The sequence below is a fragment of the Diplotaxodon limnothrissa genome, linkage group LG7 (genome assembly GCF_057381915.1).
Source record: "Diplotaxodon limnothrissa isolate DT_005_m linkage group LG7, D_limnothrissa_male_GT1.1, whole genome shotgun sequence".
In the NCBI taxonomy this organism is placed as follows: Eukaryota; Metazoa; Chordata; class Actinopteri; order Cichliformes; family Cichlidae; genus Diplotaxodon; species Diplotaxodon limnothrissa.
In genome coordinates this window covers 43,678,774-43,684,773 of record NC_140602.1, presented here as the reverse complement: position 1 = coordinate 43,684,773, position 6,000 = coordinate 43,678,774, and positions in this window count along the sequence as shown.

Sequence of the window (6,000 nt, the reverse complement as noted above, 5' to 3'; positions counted from 1 at the left end):
ATTAGGAAAAGACTGAACAAATATGGCTTGTTTGGAAGGGTTGCCAAGAGAAAGCCTCTTCTCCTCAGAAAAGAACATGGCAGCAAAGCTTAATCTGCACAAACCACAAGACATTTCCTAAAGATGAGACCAAAGCTGAGATGTTCCGCTTTAATGCGGCACAACATTGGGTGAAAACCAAACGGAGCCTATCAGCATAAACACCTGATACCAACTGTCAGCATGGTGGTGGAGTGATGATTTGGGCTTTGCAGTAAACTGCTCGGTATACCATCGGCTCATCTATCCGACAGCTGAAGCGTGGCTGAAACTGGTCCTTACAGCAGAACAATGATCTAAAGCACAGCTGAAAAATCTACAACAGAATGCTTAAAAAGAAAAAATAAAGATGTGACAATAGTGCAGACCACAACCTGATTTAAATTCAATGGCAGGACCTTAACAGAGATGTGCAGAAACTTCAATGAAGAGAAGCAACAATGTAAAAAAAGAGTGGGCTAAAATTCCTGTGAGACAACACGTGAAACTTACTGATTGAAAGCAATCGAAGTAATAGAATACTTCAGGTTGTTGCTGCTAAAGTTGTGTCTACAAGCTACTGAATCATGCAGTGTGTTTTAGGTTTTAACACACCACTGAATAATGAAACACTGTAATATATCGTATGTTGTTCAGCTCAGATTCTTCTTGCCTCGTTTTAAGACCTCGCGAGACTAGATCGTTTCTGATTATGTCCTGATATGTAAAACCTTAGAATCTTAGACAGATCATACATGATGTGCTTTCTTAGTACCATGACTGTACACGCTGTGTAAGTCACTCTTTGGCAAATATAAGGGAAAATGCAATGTGCTGTGTTGAATGCTTTTGTTTACATCAAGCACATAAACATGACAAAAAGAAATAACAAGGAGGGTTTAATTTAATTTACATATATATGCAGTATAAGAGCCGTAAGATTCACACCAGAGCTGCTCAGCCATTAACCGCCTTTGACAAACGCTCTATTGTGCCACTTGCATGCAATAATACCAGTACATCATAACCAGTAAAAACCTGGATACAGTCAGTAACAGCTCCAGTTCACATTCATATTGCTGAGAAAACAGACAATTGAACTGTAATGATAGCAGGCGACACTGTGGACAATAGCTTCTAACTGTACAGCCCAAATAGAGCCGAGATTAGATCACGGGATTCAGGCCACGATTCAAGTTATGGTAATTGCACCACACACCATGAACTATGGAGGCGATGACAGTTCTCCGAATCGCCCATTCAAAGATAAGAATAGTTTCTGACTTAGATCCTTGGCAAACGCTCCTCTTTTTCACCTTTGCGGTTTTCTGTCTATTTCCTGATTCTCCCATCTGGAAAAAAAGAGAAAAAAAAAACAAAAGAAAAAAAAAGAGAGAGAGAGAAAAGAAAAAACTACGATGTGTTGACTTTCAGATCCCCCAGGGGCTATTATCCTGTTGTTGCAGCATGGAGACAGGGATGTGATATGACTAATTAAAAAGACAAATGCATTTGTCAGTGGGTATATTTCGTGTCAAACTGATAGTAGTGAAATGTATAATCTGCGGCTCTAAATATCTTCAAGCAAATAATTTCCATAAAGAAATCTCTTTTTCATTTCTGACAAATACAATGCAAAGTGGCCTGTGCTGAATGGTGGATGCAAAGCTGGAGGTTTAAAGATTACTAGTAGATTATTACTACTTGAGTGTTTAACAAATGCTGTGCTGAAAAGAAGAAGTTCATTTATGTTTGAATAATACTCACAGAGATATAAACCACAGAACCGCAGTGGTTAGGACTGAAGACACGGAGCAGCTAATGGGCCTTTTTGTATTGGCTCTAAAAACAGTACAAAACTCTGGCAGCACCAATGGGCCAGAAAATCTGGAATGGAGAAGCAGAACGTAATCGCTATCCATCACGACACCTCTGCACTTCTGTCAAACATAACACCCGGGGACCAGAAAAGGCCGACAAAGACTCCAATCTGGACTGCTGGATTGGAAAACGCGAGGAGGGGATAGATACATGTATCATCATAAGTTTTATGATAAAGACCTCCCTCATGGCTATTCCTCCCTCAACAATGTAATTAAGTTATAGTTTCCCACTATCTAATGTAGGGAATTCTAATGAATTAACAAAACCTTTCTGTTGTACAATTACAGAACAGTCTGGGCAATTACACGCCACAGTTTCTTCTGTAATTTTACCCATTTATGCTCTTTGAGCCCAAAGAGTCATACTGACAGGTTTCTTTCATGTACTACAGCAGCATTTCTTCATCACGTACAAAAACTGAGACAAACTGTTAAAATTGCACTTCTTTTTCTCTTGTTGTGTCTCGTAGTGAACGTGCAGAGGGTCATTTTTCTACTGTGCCGTTTGAGTTATTCTCATTTTCGATGGACTCACCATTGTCACAGATAATAAACGTGTGTGCTTTAAAAAAAAAATTACCCAAAGGAATATAATTTATTCAGTCTGTTCTCCAAAATTGGCTGTAACTCAGGTCAGGGTGGGTTAACTAGCAAGAGGTACTTGGACCTGAATGTAGGCGCTGGTACGCACCAGGTGGATGTACAGGCAATTTACAGCAACAGTTGGGACCAGACACGTAGGTCAAAATCAGAGTGTCTGCAGATTGGCTGGACGTCAAAATCAAATCAGGCAAAAAAATTTTCTGACAATTGCAAAAGATAGCAGATGGGAACAGCTGAAATGATAAGGGATGAAGATAACACAGGAATCGAGCTGGTACTGATGACAGGCCTATACTGGAAGGCTCGTGAAGGAGTGATTGACGGCTGAGTTAGACCAAAAACCCATTATATTTTGTCCGAAGCCATGTAATGCAAACACAAGAGGAAGGCTCGACTGGATGATGTTTGGTTACAAGTACATATTTGTATTTTTGTTTCCAAGTTTCAGTTTGGTTATGATCTTTCTATGTGTAACCATTCTGTCATTCAGTGCACAACATGATTGAAAAATGTCCGAGAGAATGACGGAAAAGAAAATTAGAGCCAGCGAGGGTGAGCGAACGAATAAAAGGGTGCAAGATGAGAAAGGAAGAAGGCATTTTCCACGTGCATAAGAAAGTTAAACACGTATCTAGTGAGAAACACAAATGCAATTTTATGCCACACTGGCACCGGTCAGCCATCAGCTTGTCCACTCAATCCATCTTAAAAACATGTAGCTTACTGCAGAGCCCCAGACAGATACAGGTACTGTAGAATACAAACTACAACAAGCCCCAGAAGGATAGTCAATCCACATAGACTGAAACAAGACTGACCAGTTCTCTCTTTGTTGCATTTAAATGCTGATAGTTCAACCAACAATTAGATATCATTTTAATAATCCTGTTAATTACACTGGCAACTTGCAGCAGATCAATGCATTTTAACTAAAATGAGATTATTTTTTTTTAGCTCAGGCTGTAATGAAAAGATATCCAGGATAGCTTCGCTGAACACAGGCAAAGCATTTAGGACAGTAATCACATTAAGTGGATCGGATGGGGCCATGAAGCAGATCGTCTGCTCTGTTCGGTTTAAGTGGGACAGACTTCAAGCCCCCACTACCACCGCCTTCACTATAGCAGCTACATGAAGCAAAGAGCGAGGGCACCTTTGTCTCAGACAGAGACACAGTGGTCTATTTAAGTCCAGTGGCAACAAGGCGGAAAGGAGGGACGTTAAAGAAGTCTCTGATTTTTCAGCTTCCACAGCGATCAACAGACTGTAGAATTAGATAGATAGATAGATAGATAGATAGATAGATAGATAGATAGATAGATAGATAGATAGAAAGAATATGAACAGACACAGAGAAAATCTTTACATCTGTCTCATCCTCGACCGTGTTTACCACTGGGATTTCAGCCAGTCTGCTCTCTTTCTTCTTGCCACATGTCTTAATTAGACCACTGTGTCTCTGTCTGGATCTGTGGCCAAGGTGCTCCGAGTCCTGACTCTGCTGTAGCTCCTTCTACTTGGTGGTCAGACCACATCTGTCACAGCCACTTGAAATATATTGGAACTTTGAACCATGATTACACTAAAGTACTGCAGTATTTCTTTAAAATTAAACACCAAATAGCCAAGCGCAGAAAAAAGAAAGTCATATGGTACATCAGTGCCATGTCAAATTCTCTCCTGTCACGGTTGCTTGAGGACTGAATCATCTTAATGCTCACCATAAAATTAAGAATATAGACATGAAATGCACTTGGAGATCGAACACTTCCATTTCACCGCCAACTTTCTTTTTTATTCCTCCTCCCTTTTCCCTCACATGTCTCACTGAATTACAATGCATTCAGGTCCCGTAAAGCAAACAAATCACTCCCCTGCCCTCATGTTTCTCTCTAACTGCTTGCCTGAGTCACTTTGTCCTGCACACACTCTCATCCTGCTTCAGTGTCTTGCTCACACCCACACACACACGGTCTCTCTCTGCCAGTATGAGTTAATGAAATTGCAAATGCCAGGCAGCAATCGAGTCTGGAATCAATCAGTGCAGATGTGATGAGCTTGATTTAATTACATATAGAATTGTGATTTAATGTTTGGCTGAGGTCTTGTGGTTATTATGGCCACCATTGACAGGGGTTTGAGCAGGCAGACTGGAGTAGCTATTTAAATGACTTATTGACCTGTTTGTTTTTGTTTTGATGGGTTATTGGCACTAATGTGTCATGATAATAAGACTTTAGTATTGCCCCTTTTGTGAGGTTGAAGGCTTTTGAAAGTTTGTCATTGTCCTCTAAATATGGCAGATGTTTGAAAAAAAAAAATATGAGCATAATATTCTGATCCAAGAGCAACAGCTTCAGATTTGTGCCTTTGCTGTGCATCTGTCTCAAAATGAGCTCATAGGGTCATAAGCCATGACTGCTTTGCTGTTTTCCACTGTCACTCTTTGATGCTCTAAGATGGCATGTGTGGGATCTGATGCCCAGAGATAATGGACCTCTTTTCACTACAAAGTGCTTTATGAGTGCCAGTGTAGTAAGTCACAAGTTTGCCAGCCATGACATCACAATTGATCTGCCAGTATTTGGAGTTTTGTGCTTTGTGTTTTGTATGTTCGTCATTCATACTTGTTGGTGAGGTGTAAAGACCAAAAAAAACACATATAATACCAAAAAATTATTAAATAAAATACTTTATACTTTAAAGTTTAAGTTGAAACACTTTCGTTAAATACAAACCCTCACATCCTTAAAAAATTGCTCTGAGTTTAAATGCGATGCAATGAATACCTTCACAAACTTTGATACGTATAAGTTGGGAGTATTCATATCCATCCCACTATTACAATAAGGATATGTGGGGTATCATAATTGTTTTTAATCCTGTAACGTCCAGTATATCATATTTGATACATGAGTTTTTGCAGCTTTTTGAGACCTCTGCATCATCAGTGTGATTTTCCCCCCTGAAAAGCCTAAATAAATTGCTCAACACATTTTTTAACAAGAAATTGTAATAATGTAAATTTGTGAAAAGGTTCAATGAACAAATTTACATTATTACAATTTCTTGTTAAAAAAAAAAATGTGTTGAAATGTGTGAAAAGGTTCAATGAACAGGGCAGCATGGTGGCACGGTGGTTAGCACTGTTGCCGCACAGCAAGAAGGTCCTGAGTTCAATTCCACCATCAGGCCGGGGTCTTTCTGTGTGGAGTTTGCATGTTCTCCCCGTGTTTGCGTGGGTTCTCTCCGGGTACTCCGGCTTCCTCCCACCGTCCAAAGACATGCAGCTTGTGGGGATAGGTTAATTGGATAACCCAAATTGTCCCTAGGTGTGAATGTGAGTGCGAACGGTTGTTTGTACCTGTGTGTTGGCCCTGCGACAGACTGGTGACCTGTCCAGGGTGTACCCCGCCCCTCGCCCTATGACAGCTGGGATAGGCTCCAGTGCGACCCTGAGAAGCGGAAGTGAATGGATGGATGGTTCAATGAACAC